Source organism: Pleurodeles waltl, chromosome 9, assembly GCF_031143425.1.
Source record: "Pleurodeles waltl isolate 20211129_DDA chromosome 9, aPleWal1.hap1.20221129, whole genome shotgun sequence".
Classification (NCBI taxonomy): domain Eukaryota; kingdom Metazoa; phylum Chordata; class Amphibia; order Caudata; family Salamandridae; genus Pleurodeles; species Pleurodeles waltl.
In genome coordinates this window covers 658,364,224-658,380,436 of record NC_090448.1, presented here as the reverse complement: position 1 = coordinate 658,380,436, position 16,213 = coordinate 658,364,224, and positions in this window count along the sequence as shown.

Here is a 16,213-nt window from a genome sequence, read left to right as displayed (position 1 = left end):
TTGAAGAACTTAAAGAGAGTTTAAATCCACTGATAACAAGATAGACACGTTATCTGCCTGCCTTAATAGTTTTCAATAATGAATGGACCACCAAGACCACACCGTTAATGCAATTTTAGTATTACCTGATCAATCGGGATTTATCCCTCAGCGTTCCACCTCATTTAATCTCTGCACCTTAATAGCCATACTGCCTAGGTGGACAGCCAACTTACATCGGCCTCCATCCTCCTGGATACAGAGAGGGCATTTGAATTTGCTTCATTGGTCATTCATGAGAGAGGCGATATGTAGGCTAGGGCTAGGGAACTATTTGTCGCACATCAAGGTTTTTTACACAACTCCAACAGCGAATGTCTTTGCCAACGCTTTGCACTCTAGCTCTATTGCCATCATTAGGGACACCCGACAGGGGTGTCCTCTATCCCTTTTAATCTTAACTTTATTAAAAGAGCCTTTAGCCTACTACCTACAGGAGCTGCACTCGCACTGAGTCATATCACTTGGAAACAAGTTGTTAATTATCTTGCTACACAACGATTACATCATACTGTACATACAACATCCAGAAGTCTATTTGGCACCAATTGTCAGAGATACAATCCAATTTGGGAGATACTCCAGGTTACAGATTGACTGGTCTAAATCAGAGTTGTTTCCTCTGAATAACTCCTGCGTGGCACCGACACAGGAGTACCCCTTTCAATGGAGTCCAGACAGGGTGCGTTACCTGGGTGTCTGGGTCACCGGGATGTTGACCTACTGATCCACAGTAGGTTTTTTTTGCCACTCTAATAAAATCAAGATGAACAACCTGAGATGGATTCAACTCACACAGTCCCTTCTTGGGAGGATCTCCTTAATAAATATGGTGATCTTACCTAAGCTTTTATACTTGTTTGCAAATGTTCCTGTGTACCTCTCATTTCACTTTTTTCAACAATTGTGCCAGGTCCTCTCCTGTCTGGTATGGTGAGAGGGCCAACCTCGGATATCCTGGGAGGTGCTAACACGAACCATATGGTTTGGAGATCTTGAGCTTCCGGATTTTTACACCTATTACCTAATTGCGCAGGCCCATTACATAAAATACTGGAAACCTATGGAGCACATGCATGTGAGGGCAGAGCAAGCACTAGCTCGCTCTCAGTCACTGTTGGGGAGGGTATGTGCACCGCCTTGAGTGACCATGCGAGATGTGGATATATCCCATGTGGCCCTGACAAGCCGTGTATGGTGAAAGCTGGCCTGGAAACTGCACTATTACATCCTCTGCTCATGTGTAATGCCAGTTGCTGACAATCTCCTCTTACCTCCTGCAAAGGAGAAAATGGTCAAAGGGCTGCTTTAACAGGCAGATAGATATACTTACCCTGGAGGATTTATATTAAGATAAGTTATTTATTTCACATACTAGATTCCCTGCTTGCGGTGGTGCAAGTTCGCGTGCGACCTACTGCTAACTCATGCTTCAATCTGCAGTCAAGAATGAACTCTCCACTTACTCTGCACAATCGCCAGAAATGCAGCTCCTTACAACAAACATAGGCAGGGCCAACTGAAAGCATTCCTTATCCTATCCACACTCTGCTGTCCTGGATGGCATGTTGGACAAACTTCTGAAAGACAGACTCCAATTTGAGACTTCTCTGGGGCATCAACTGACTGACAAGTATGGACATATTCCTATGCACAAGTTAAGAATATCCCACTCACCTACAAGCATAAACACACACACTTTAAATATTTGCCTCAATATTACTACACTCCTGAGTGAATAGCTAAATTTAGCAGCAACACCAACACCAAATATGCTAGATGTGATATAGCTAATCCAAATTTCCTTCATATGTTGTGGGACTGCCATGGGCTTGTCACGGACTGGACAAACATATTCTCGGTGGTCTCTGAGATTGCAGGGATACCAACTGACCCCACACTCACACATTATCTCCAGCAAATTGTGGTCTTACCTCTGTTCTACTGGTATTGGCCAAGAGATGTGTGGCCATGATGTGGATGCTGAAGAGAGCATCAACTTTGAAGGGGTGGCTATGGGATGCTGCTTACAGCCAAGACTTTTCAGAACAATATGTTTAAACTGTTATGTCCAGCTGCTCATCCCAGGGACATATGGGCTCTATTCCCTCTCTATTTGCAGTGTAACAGAGAGTCACTGCCAACATCATTGCATACCTCTGGAGCCGATGAGGTATCCCCTTACAACCTGTGCCCCTTCTCGCAGTGACATGGCCCTCGGTGTGGACTAAGCTAATTGTGTTATTATTGTTTAGTCATGTCAGTAGAAGGGATGCCATGCTAGAGGTGAAATGTATGTACTGTGTCTATGTTTTCCTTCTATGACAAATTTAATAAACAAAATAATAAACAAAATTAAAAAAAAAGTTTTACATGTCTTGGCTGTGAAAAACTCCTAAAGTTGCTTTTGACTGTTGTCAGGCCTATCCCTCCCATTGATTAACAGTAGATTACCTTATTACATTTAATAAGTGATAACTTTGGATTGGTGTCAGAGGACGAGATGCTGTTTACACTCAAATAAATTGTAATTTAAAGTCCTTTGTGATCTTAAAGTCAGATTTTAAGTCACAATTCTAAAAATGGCAATTTTAGAAAGTTGGCATTTTCTTCTCTTAACCATTTGTGCCATCAGCCAGTGCCCTGGGTCACATGACTATAAATAGCTCTATTGTTGGGCTTTGTGTATTGCTTCCAGGCAGTAACACAAAGGGGCCTTAGCTGTGGGCAGGATGGGCCATCCAGCAGGATGATTGGGAGGGGATGCACTCAGCCCCACTTATGTTTCAAAGGGCTTTCCCTCTTGTACACAATAGAATCTAACACCAGGACGGCTCTGTCTTTTGTCGCCTGAGACTTATTGGATCCTTGGCAGGGGAAAGGAAGAACTCTCCAGAACCATATGTGTGGGCAGTATAGAGAATCACCCTCACATCAAAGCCTGGCACATTTATAAATATTGTACCTCCAGACCCACTCTTTAGTACACTCCTAGACCTGTATGCATTACAGAAGAGGGGCCGCCCTGCCTCCAGAAGACTACCCTGCTGCTACCAGAGGACTACCCTGTTGCTTGAAGACTGCCTTGCTCTCTGAGATCGAAGACTGGGCCTGATCCCTTCATCCAAGGCTAACCTGAGTGACTCCAAGGATCAGGTGGCTGACATCCTGTATGATATATAGGGACAGCTCTAGGGGCCTCCCTGCAACTGCCAAGCTGACCTGCTGTACTGGACCTGCCTGGACCTACAACTGGACCAGCCTGAGCCCTGCTGGCCTCTGCTGGAATGAGTTCCTCACCCACCAAGAGGTCCCTTTCCAGGTTATGGGTGCTTGGCTACCATCAGTTGAGCTACTCCTGGAAAGAGTGACATCCTGAAGATATGGGTTCTTTGTGATTGCGAACCGATCAGTTTGCATCAAGACTTTGCCATCCACAACGGCTGCCAACATGAAGTTACAGTGATCCTGACTCTTCACACTACAGCGATGACCAGTAATGAGAGATGTGCACTCCGCTCTACAGCAACAACAGCCTGTGGCAACTGCCAACACAAAGTCCCTGCAACTATAGTCTGCAATGCCCAACGTCAATTCGAGATAGCGCAAAGGTAGCCCACCAAGCCCAGCCTGCTTTTTATGACCATCCACAATGCTTTCTCTTTTTCTCGCTTCTTTCTCCAACTCAAACAGAACTCTTTGTGCTGGACTTTGAGAACCTCTACTTTAAGCCTTGCAGCTTTGTGTCACCCTACCAGAGGGTTAAGCCCAGATTAATTTAAGGACTTTTGTGGTTCTCTGTGACAAGGATTGTGGTTGCCTGAGTGGGGCTTCCACCCCTCTCAACCAATAACCTAATTTCCTACAGTAATATTAGTTTTGGTTAGAAAAAAATTATTATTTGCTTTGTGTGTGCTGTTCCCATGATATACAAACACACTGATCATTTTTAATATAAGTGATGGGGCATGCCAACTACCAAGGCTGCGTATTCTTGATTCCACCTCATGGCTCTCTAATTCACCACCAGACACTCACGGCCCCTTTATCTCACTCTTGCAGGGTTTTTTTCATCCCTGCTTTCTCCCTTTGTCCTGTGTTTTCCATCTTTCACTTCCTCCTTCTTTCCATCTTTGGTGTTCTTGGTTTGCTCTCAGTCAAAGTCTAATTGGGAAAAATAAGTGCCAGGCCGAAAATGAGTGGCGACGGGCTCACCTGCAATCACCGCTCAAACTAAGCACTGCAGGCACACTTTTTTGTTGTATTGGTAATGGCCTACCGCTTAATGCGAAAATCTTGAATTTTAACCACCTTTCCTTGCGTTATGATGGATTTTGGTTCCTGTGCTTTCGTACAGAAGCCACATACCGCTCATGTAGTCTACAGTAGCGTACGGTATTGGTCTATAGTGACACCAGCCTATGAAGTACAAAAAGAGAACTGTGGCTACAGGTGCAGCACTAAAAACAAAGTATTATTATTCGTAGTATTAACATCATCAGTGACTATTGCCTCCGCCTTCCCTTCGGTATTTTCTGAAAGTGCCTTGAGGAGACGTAACCTCTTAAGATGTAAAGCTGCTTGAATTCCCGGGTATACTGAGATAATTCTATGCTGTTTGAAACATTCTTCTCATTCCTTTACCACTTTCCCAAACCAAAGTAAACCTTCCTTTCTGAACTTGTTTCTTTTACTTTTTCGGTTGACAGCACAAAGCACCTGCCTTTGTGCCTCTGCAAATGAAGCGGAAAGCGGGGGATTTCTGTAATCACATGGCTGCCAAACCGAAGAGAGGTGAGGGTGTGAGGGCAAAGAGGGGGAGGCGAGAGGGACGGCGATGCCAGGAAGGGAGAGGTAAACGTGCAAAGAGGAAGACGGGAAGAAAATAAAGAGTGAAAGAAATACTGCAATCGGGAAGAGGAAAAAGATAGATAAATTGGGGGGAAAGTATTTATACAAAACGAAAGACAGTTAGGAATACAGCAGAGCTACAGGCGAAAGGTCGAAAGAAGAAGTAAAGGAAAGAAGAAAATAGCAAAATACAACAGTAATGAAGAGAAGGTAGACGAGAAGAGTAAAGAAACGGACAAAGAAAGATGGTGAAACGGAATGGAATTAAATGACTAATGGAGAGAGAAAAATACCAGGATGCAAAGAAATAAGGGAGGAGAAAGAGGAGTCTGGAAATCTAGGTGGGGCCCAGGAGAGGAATACATGAGGAGAGATGGAGAAAGAGTGCAAGAAGATGAAGTGGAAAAAATGCATGGAGTGAAAAGGAGAAAACGAGGGCGAGAGGAATGAAAAACGATGGGGAGAATGACAAAGGAAGAAAATGAAAGAGAACAAGAATTGGCAAGGCCAATAGGTCTCGACTTTGTGAGACCTAACAACTTTGTCAATGTCTTTTAGCCATGCTGTATTGAAGCGTGGCTGCTGTGCAGCTTGTTTAAAAATTAGAAAAAAAGTGCTATAATAAAAAAAGAAGCCATAAGGAAAGAAAAGGAAAAAAAAGAAACAACAGTACCTCAAGCCCTGCAGAAGCCGCAGAGGGACCCCAATCAAGATGAACCAATCTCTTCTTGGTCCATGATGCCCAGGAAAGAAGAGTAAACGAAGCCAACACGCATTTCCCAATTAGGAGGCAGAAAATAAGTGGCCATGAGGCCAACGAATGTTAAACAATGGTATGGCTCCAAGCCCTTTGTTGTATACAATACCTCTTGCAAGTAAGCGCGTGCAGTATATTTAATAACGCAGGCGAGACCTAGAAACTGAAGAAAAAGACATAGTGGAAGAACTACAACAAAATGATTGAGAAAGGGAGATAAAGTGTCATAATTATTATTTCATTTCAGGGTATTGATGTTATTTCAAGCCATTGAGGTTGGAGTGATGGTATCATGGAGTACCACACTAACCATGTGTATTTCAGGGCACACTAAATGCCCCTCTGCCTGACAGAGTGGATGAATTGTGTTTCTGACGACAGTGAATATATTTATAGCTCCTTCAGGCCATTATTAGGAGTCAGGTGGAGCACTACCCCGTGGAAGCCATGGGGATAGTGCCTCATCGGATTTCATTTTTTACCAGGTGGACTATTGCACCAGCGGTTTCACACACTTTCTCCTTTTTGCTTTATATAGGAGAAACATTTGAGTAACACTGGTAATTCTCAATGGCTGTTAATTGGAGTGGAGATACTGACAAGTGTCAGCATCTCCGGCCCATCCTCTCCACCTCAGAGTACCAGCTGATGTAATATTGGGCAGCTGGGGCCCAGATGCTGTTTGTTTTGGTTGCAAAACGCATTGCAGTTTGCTACTTGTCTTTTTGAGGCCAAAAACGTATTGTGGGAATCGACGAATACACTAATACAGTGGTTCCCAACCTTTTGACTTCTGTGGACCCACACTTTATCAATACTGGAACCCCAGGACCCCCACTGAATCATTATTGGAATCCAAGGACCCCCCCCCCCCAGTCATTACTGAAAGGTGAGGACCTAATCGGTTAAAATTATTACATTTTCTAAGTAGTTGCGGACCCCCTGAGGACGCTTCGTGGACCCCCAGGGGTTCCCGGACCATAGGTTGGGAGCCAGGGCACTAATATGTCGGATGCACAACAAGGATTTGGAGTGAATCGGAATCCGTCCTACCTGATTAATATTCATTAAGTAGGTCTCAAAAGATGACCATTAGAATGATTGACTTTAAATAAAGTAAACGTTTTTTGTTTTTTTATTAAATGAGCCAGATTCCCTTAAAGGAAAAAAGTGTGTTTTATAAAAAGAAAACATTTGTTTTTTTTTATAAGTTTCCAAAACAGTTGGTAGTGGTCATTTGCGAGTTGGTAACTTGGGAGTTTGTATTTTTCAATAGTTTTCAGACGGAATTCCAGGCCGTTCCAAACTATGATTCGATAACCATTCGGGACGCCCATTTTAGGAGTCATACAAGTATACTGACTACTAAAATGGGTTTCTTACACCGAAATGAACGGTTTAGGATTTCATAAACTAAATCAGAGTTTGTGGATCTGAAACAAATGTTTTGTACAGCTGGCATTAATGTGGCTAACATAGGTGTTGAATGCATCTCTTTTCCCAAGTAACTTGTAGAATTATACGCTTTTAAAATTCTTTCTGCGGACGATGCATACCCCATGCTGCTCTCTCTCACACATTTTATTTTTGCCACCAGGGGAGCCAATTATACAATTGGATGACCAAAATAATACGTAGGTTACAGCACCAGCTCTATTTTTATTTATTCTTGTGAAGTTTGTGCAGCTGCATCTGTTCTATTACATAACTTTGTCCCCAGGAGCCACATTTGAAGGTTTTCCTTTTCTAGGTTAAATATTGGTGTCCCACCTGTGTTGACAAGTAACAAGTGCATGTAAACTAACATTTCGTAAATGGTTATTAATGCTGTCTTAATTTATCTTTCTTTGGTCCCTCCTAAAACTATTAATTATTTTCTCTAAAATACTTTGCAGGGAAACTGTTTAATGGAATATCCCTATTACTGACTGGTAATCTTCATTATTCATAGTCCTCCTAATACTCATCCCAGTCATTTCTATTGAAGATTACTTTAAATAAACAAAGTATTTCCTTTAAGTTCCTTGTCCTCATCCCAGTCATTACTAATGAGGCATACCGATGCAATATGGGCTTCATCTAAAGTAAGTCCAAAACCAAGAAAATTCAATGCACACCAGTGGTTTAGTTGAATTGAAATATTCCATGACATAACAGAATGTAGAACACCCCGATCAAAAAAGTTGGTCCACATTTTGAAACCCCTAAAGTCTATCACAATGAAAGACGTTTCAGGGGATGACCCGATAGCAGCTTTGGAGATCTCAACCTAAGGTAGTGGTCTTCAAACTTTTTATTGCCATGCCCTCCCCAGTGGGAAAAAAAAATCATCAGGCTAACCTCTGAATTTTTCACAATTATTCTATTAAATTGACAATGCTTAAATATGTCTCCATTTATTTAAACATTGCAGTTAAGTTCTGTTAATGTTTTACAAATACAATCAAAAACATGATGGCAAACATACTATTCTGTTCAGGCAGGCCTTACAAACATGTAAAGGTATCCATAGTGTGATTATCAGAAGTGCGTGTGGGGGTTTTGAAGTGTATCTGGAGTCCTTTCCCATTTGACACATTCTCCCATCTTGGATATGAATGACAAAACATTCTAGTGATGGCCCATCACAGAGGGGTTTACTGCTGCTCATGTACTCAGCTTAAAACAAAGCCCTGTAATTACCATGCTTCTTCACACTCTGGCACCCCACCCCTTGGGTTCACTTGAGGTACTCCCTAGGGGAGCCCGCCCCTAGTTTTAAGACCCCTGACCAAGGGCGTACCATTAAATTCTGCCCAAGAGGCTGCTAAACTTCTAGTTGAATCTCCCTGAATTCCAACAGACAGATCAGCTAGAGAAATGGGCAAACCAATAGTACACCTAATCCAGTGACTGAAACTTAACAATGAGGCAATCTTCTCTTGATCAGATCCACCAAACATAACAAAAAGACTCAGAGTGTCTGAATGATTTGGATCTATCCAAATAGATCTTCAAATATCTTAACACATTCTCAGCTGAGGATGACTTATCAAGAAACACTGGAAGAACCAGTTCCTGAGATTGTGAAAGGAACGGGCAGTGTTAGGTAGAAAGGAAGGATCTAGTTTTAATATAGCGCCATCATCACAGAAAGGCAAACAGAGGGATCTTCACAAAAGAGCAGCCCATACTCCCAACCCTCTGGCCCCAAATAATGCAACCAAAAAAAGCTGTCTACATGGTAAGGAATTTCACATCAACCAGACTCAAGGGCTTGAATGGGTGCCTAAAGAGACTTCAAAACTAATGGAAGATCGCACGGAGGAACCACAGGTGTAACTAAAGGTCTAGACAAAAAAACTTTTGAACAATTTAGATGCCAACTATTCTTCTTCCAATAAAACACAGGACTCCCTCAAAGACTCTTATTAGTGCATACTTGAATTTAAGGGTTAAAAGAGCAAAATTTAGGTTAAAACAATCCCACAACAATTGAAGAATCTCAGGAATCCCACATTACAGTGAACCATGGAATATGAATCACACCATGTTGAAAGGACTTTCAATGTCTAGAGTAAGATTTAAGAGTGCTAGGCCTTCTAGAGTTTTAAGCCCCATTCTCTAAGTGGACAGGCAACCTCTTCCACTGTAAACTGATTATCTCAGATTCCAAACCAGCAAGGCCATCTTGTCTGTAAGAAGTATTCACCTGGAAGACCAGGAGCTGGGAGACGTAAGGATTCTCCAAGTTGGGGGCCACTGCAATTGATTTCAGAAATGAAAACCACAATCTCCTGTACCAGAAGGGAACCAACAGTATCATCTCCCTTTTCCCAAACTGGAGCATAGACAATACTTTGGCAATCATGCCAAAGAGGGAGGATATAATAGAACTGGAGGCAGAACTGAAAGGGCTTCCACCCCATGCTCCCACCACTGGAACCCTGAATCAAAAGAGGGGAACGTGATTGTTGAACTTTGCGGCAAATAGATCTATTACTGGGGACCCAAATTTCTTGCAAATCTTCTGTAATGTTAGAGACAACAGGAAAAACTCTTTGGAGGGGAGAAACTGCCTGCTCAAAATGTCCATCAATACACTGTCTGACCCCCAGTATGCAGAGTTCTTAGGGAAAGGAAATTACATCATGCCCAACATCCCATCAAATGACTCACATACTCTAGAGAGAAGGACCTCATTCTTCCATGGAGAATGATGTATGCCACCATCACCATGTTGACCTCTTAAGGTCTTTGAACACAGCCAACAATGTTTCATAATTGGAGGAATGAATTTTCGCTCTGGCTGTCTAACGGTCCTGAATCATTACAACAGTCTTTGGCTTTCCAGTGTGGAGTGGAAAACTATTGCAAAGATTGTGCAGATTTATACACCACATCAGTTACTTGATTAGATCTGAGCCTTGGATTATTGCTTTGTAGTTCTGTGAGCTGGGTCTCCAGTACATCTTCATGTAGCCCAAGAGCAGTCTCAGGTGCACCAACGCCCAGTCATGTCCAAGCAGGGCCAGGCTGGCTTAAAGGGCATCAGATATTTCAGTGGGTTGACAAGGTGGGGGCTGTGTTTTTTTACAGGGGACCTTCCAGCCTACGTTCCTACTTGTAGTAATTTCTAAATAAACAATGAAAAAACAAAAAGTATGCTTTAAGCACCCTTTAAAACCATTTGTTTTTCCATTGTTTATTTAGAAGTACTTTAAGCAGGGACGTGGCTGGCAGGTCCCCAGCATCAAAAATGGTTCCCACAGCAGTAAAACCGGACTCCACCCTGCCAAGATACCAAATTGCCCAGTAGCCAGGCCAGCCCTGCTCAAATTAAATGCGGACTGCTCTGGTTCGTGGAGGAAACACTATATCTATGGGTGTCCTGATCCTTGCTCCTACAAAAGGTTTGATCTTGTGAAGGAAGCATCTGACACTTGGCTTTGTTGATCTGAAACTTATAATTCCTCAAAGAATGGCAAACTGCTTCTAGACCTTACAGCATCTTGGTCTTGAATGAAGCAAGAAGCAGCCAGTAATAAAACGAGACGAACCTTACAGGTGAGCTAACAATTAAGTCATCACTTTTGTAAACACCAGTCACAGAAGAATTGTAGATCCTGGAATTGATAGTGCTTTTCCTTCACATAGAATATCAGATAATTCTGAGACATGGAAGTAAGCGTCCCTGAGATCTATGGTCACCATAGATTATCCAGCTGGAATCAAACAAATAACTCTTTGCAGTATATCCATGTTGAAGGTAATCAAATGGAACCACTGATTCACTTGTGTGAGGTCGATCACTATTCTGTATCATTCTGTAACTTTGGGGACCAGAAAAGTGAAGGAATACAAATCCTTGCCTTTTTACAGATGTGGAACTCGAATCGCAGCTTTCCATAACACAAGATCTTGAATTGCTTGAACAAATGCAGTCCTCTTCTGTGGCCACTTTGATCATGGAGTGTTTTTGACCCCTGGAGGAGATATAAACTCTATCTGATTTCCATTTCTGATAATCTAGTGATGCCACCCTTTACAGGTGGATTCCTCCCACTACATTCTGAAACATTGAATACTTTCTCCAACTGGCCATGCTTGACCAACTCCATCATAGTCAGGATCTCTGGGCTTTGCCAACTCCTAACTTCTGCTTCTGAGGATATTTGCGCTGAAATCCTTTGCCACGATTTTTGAAGGATGATTGCTTTTGTTGATGTCTTGGCCACTGAAGAAATTATTTTTATCCTGAATCCCTGGGTGTAGAAGCATTCTGATGAAGATGTTTACAAAACAGGATGAAAGTGTCTTTTCTTTAAACGATTTCTTCACCTTCTCTTCCAGCTCCTGCCCATAAAGATATGTCCCCTCAAAGGGCGTAAGAAGAGCCGAGGGTTTTTCAGTATGCCAGCATCTCAGGCACAAATTATGTCTGGTAGCTATTGACACAACCCCTGCCAAATATGCTGATCCCATGACGTAAAGAATGCATTTCAGATAAACTGAATTTTCTTCTCTATTGCTTCTAGTATAGCAGAACATTATGTGCCTTCTTCCACTGCTTTAAAGAGCTTTTGAAAGTCTGATATGGGAAATTAGCCCACATGTGCCTGATATTAAAGACTACTGGGAGCCAGAAGGGACGTTTTAGGCACAGACCTATTTAAGCACAGTCAACTTTCTTGTATGTTGCAACTTTAAGGAGTGTTTTTCCTGTCATAGAAGTTCGCCATAGTATCCAGGAAGCAAGTCAGACATGTTTGTGCCATTTTGCTTGAGGTGTAAAGATATTGCATGCTTTCTTGCAGCATCATTTCTACCAGAGCCTTCCACTCTGTGAGCAGCACATCCATGACACCTAGATGAATATGAAGACCAAGCTGCGGAGAATGAACAAACTGTCTTAGTACAGTCTCTGAAGAAGGTTCAGGCTCTTCAAGGCTGGAAACCGCATATTCTCTCTCACATGAGTTGAAATGCCAGGAAGCAAGTCTTTTTTCACATATTTGCTGCTCTGCTATTCCAGCGAAGAATCTATTTCCATGCTCTCTGATCCAGAAGCTTCTAAACCCAACACAACAGGAGGCTTCCTTCTGTGATCATGGTCAAAGGCATTTTTTGTCCATCTCAGCTAAAGTCTTGATAATTAATATTTGGACTCTATTATCCTCAGTGTCTCTGGATGCAGACTTATACCTCTTGGATTGTGCACGACTGTGATCTAGAATTGCTGGAAGATCAGGGCGAAACATGTCTCCTTTGTGCTACAAAGTTTCCTCATGCTAATAGAAATCTTTGCATGACAGAAAAATCAACAATCACGTTCTCAGTACCGCCTTTTGTCCAAATGCTTACCTGGTGATGCTGTGGCAGGGATATCTTAAGGATTTAGGGGTCCCTGCTCAGAACAGATTTGAATTGATGGTCGAATTTCAACTTCTTAATGCTCTATTTATCTAGGTCACTGACAGTGCACAGGCGCACCGGTCCAAATTTTAAATGTGTTTACATCTAGTATTCAGGGATAGTGACTTGTGTTTTAAATATTGTAACACAACAGCTGCTCACTAATATTACTGCAAATAATCTATGTGACGCCCTCTCGTTTCTTATATGTGAGGTCCTATTTTGATCTAAAAAACTTTTCATTGATGTTGTATTAAACAAACACAACATTTCTCTGCAAAATGTCTGTAATAGACTCTCACACACCACCCACATTTAAAATAAATTAAAGGAAAACGGTATTTAAAACAATTTGTTTAAGAATTATTCAGCGTCATCAGGACAAGACTGCAGAGCAGAGCTAGCTCTATAAGTGGTCCGCCTAAAAGGCTGGGGCCCTGGCCCGGGGGCCCATTTTACCCGTGCCTTAAAACGTCTCTGCTCTGGAGCCGTTTATCCGAAGTGATTTAATTGTCCTTCTCTCTTCGGCTGCAAAATGATGGTGTGCACATGAGCAGTCAATCCGCGGCTAACCACACATATGTGACTGCCGCTGCTCCTAATCTCCGCTCTTCGTTATAACAAGGACGCTGAAACCAAACCTAATCCACAGGCTCCAACCAGCCTCTACCTAATCAAGTCATGGGACCAACTGAAAGTGCCAAAAATATTTGAATTGAAGTGCTATTCTATTGCCAAACTTTAATAATAGCAGAGAATTCAAACCAAACTTTAAGAATTACAGAGAATACATCTGTAATCGTGGACTTTACAGTGATATAGTCCTTAAAACTTGAGGAAGAGCTCATTGCCCCCTCCCCAAGCCACGTAGGGAAGGAGCTTGATGACTAATAAAAATAAAAAAATCCAGAGATCAGGACCTCTCAAACCTACATACCTTGTCACAGTCAAGACAGGAAATACAGAAGGATGGCGAGAATGAAAGCTATTTGTATGGCCCCCAGTAAGAGGACAGGCTTTTATTTGCAGCCTTGTTACCGTTTTCCTGTCTCAGTGAGGTGGAATCGCCTCATTAGTAAGGACGGGGACGTGGAGGCAATGGCTCTGTTGACGTGTTTCCCACATCATAAGATGGGGGAACTCACCCCTATACCACTATTCCCTAGACCCTGGTACATTTTTGCTCATGAAACCCCAACACTAGTCCGAAAATCCAGGGAATCATTTAACTGGTGATACAACCTGGAACTGCTCTCTACAGGAAGGCACTAGCTGCTCCCCTCTCCTTTAGAAAAAATGAGAGGGATGAGACAAGTACTACTGTTCAAGGCTGGAAGGAGCCTCGCCTTGCGCTCAGACAAGGGGAAAAATCCACTGAGTATAAGGTGTCAGGCTAGAAAACAATTGGCAGAAAAACTAATTGAAACAAATTTGCTCATAGTTTTTTGGTTGAGGAAATACATTTGTGTACAACAGTATAAAACCCATGCAGCGTTACTAGCTAAATGTAATATTTATTCTTACATTGTGCCATGTTGAAGACTAATTTGTCTATCTGTAAGAAGCACCTTGCCAGAAATATTGTAGTGGTTGGGGGAAATGATAAAAAAATTAAAGTGTGGAATCAGCCCCTTATTTTGACTCCACCTGATATGCGGCAATAGAAGGGTGGATTCCATATCTCAAATAGTGGGAAAGCGCTTCTAGCTAGGGCGCCCACTTACCCGAAGACTGTAAAGCATTTTAGGAAAGCGCGACTGCCTGTTCAGTAGCCAATCCAAATAGCCCAACCATAGATACAAGTTTTAATTGGTTGATGACAACCAACCAGAACTGTCGAAAAGGTCTGCTGTTTCACGAATCAGAACTGCGGTTTGATAATTCAGTTTGGATGCTGTGCAGCGATTTAGAAAGACACAGTTTAGGACGTGTCTCAGCCTATCTCCTGGGCAAATACAGTAGGACTGTTCAGCAATCTCGCAGCAGTTCAACACCTGATAACATTGTTATTTATGTCTGCGTGTATTTGTGAACGCAAACACTGAAAATGGCCAATATGCCAGATGCTTCGCTTTCAAAAACCATGTACAACAAAAAAGGGTGCCCATTCACAGTTAGCCCAGCTACCTCTTGTCTGAGCTGTTATTATGAATAACCGAGTTGCTTTCTTATGTTCATAGTTGCAACTGTTGCCTTATGCCCTTTGCCAGTGGTTTTCCTCCTTCCTGACGCGGTCTTGTAGGCTTTTGCTCCGCACAGAAATTTAGCAAGAAATGTATAATCTGCTAGAAATTTTGAAAATGTCCCAAATCTGCAAGAATGTGTCATAGCTTCAGATATCTGTAGGAAACTTCCAACATTTCTAAAATGAGAGAGCCATCACGAAATCTATATAACTACAGACAAAAACAACACTACGTGTTTGCAATTACTATCCATCACGTCCCCACACGTGCCTACAATTATCTGGCAGAACCCGCCCTTCCACATGCGGTGCCCATCATTCTGAAGGAGGTGTCAGTTTATGGCTTCCTAAGTAACCCAGAGCAGAGCTCAGACTCTAGAGCAGCGTAGCGCTTGGAGACGGTTCCCAGAATCAGAACAAGTGCTGAAAATACAATTAAGCAGTCATTGAACTAAGGCGCATACAAGGAGGCATATGAAAATTGAAATACGTGGAACAAAAAATAAGGTTGAGCACAAACATGAAAAAGCAAGGAACGAAGGTGTCTCTAAGGCCTGGACTGGCCAGATTCGGTGCAAGGCAGCACAGCGTGTTGCTTTCAGTAAACATAATTGTGTTATACTGGGTCTACAAAGCACATTATGACTCGACATCTGTGTAGCTGCACATGTAATCAACGTAAAACTCACAATATTGCATGGCGTCTAGCACAAATGATAAAAAACTCAAACAACCTATTGCACTTTGAAAAAGTTTACCTATATATATATATATATATATATATATATATATATATATATATATATATATATATTTTCACTGAAAAACCCAAAGGTTACAGGGACGTTACAGTTAGGTTCTGAATTTACTCATACAAAACCATAGAAATTCAGCAGTTACAGTTAGAGTTATTTCAAGGAACTATAACTTGGGTCCTAAGGTGCATATAACTTGCGCCTTCACCATGCACAGGTTTCTCATCAATAATTTTATTGCAAATGTTGCAGTGATAATATCAAAGGTGCCATTAAAGGTGCATGGCGAAGGCGTGAGTTATAGTTACCTCAGAGCGCAAGTTATAGTTACTTGAAATAACTATAACCAGCAGTGGCTCCTCCCCTAAGGCAGAGGAGCATCGCCCCACTGTTTTAGGAGAAGGAAAAATAAAATAATAAGAATGGAATGTTATTATCATTTTATATTTATCTGGAGCCAGATTAGTGGGGGGGGAGTGGAGGGGGCTGGAGAAGACCTGGAGGAGGATCAGTATGTGCACCATGAGTGCGCATGTCTGTTTGGCCGGCCATGTTGGGCCGGCCAAACAGACATTCACACTTACCATTTCTCCACCTGGCTGTATTGTACAAAGGAGAGGAGAAAGTGCACAGGGTCCCACTTCCATTGTGAGCGCTAAGCCAGGCCGCTCAAACCAATCACGACGCTGCTGTCATGCTAGTGACAGCAGCATCATGATTGGCTTAGGGGAG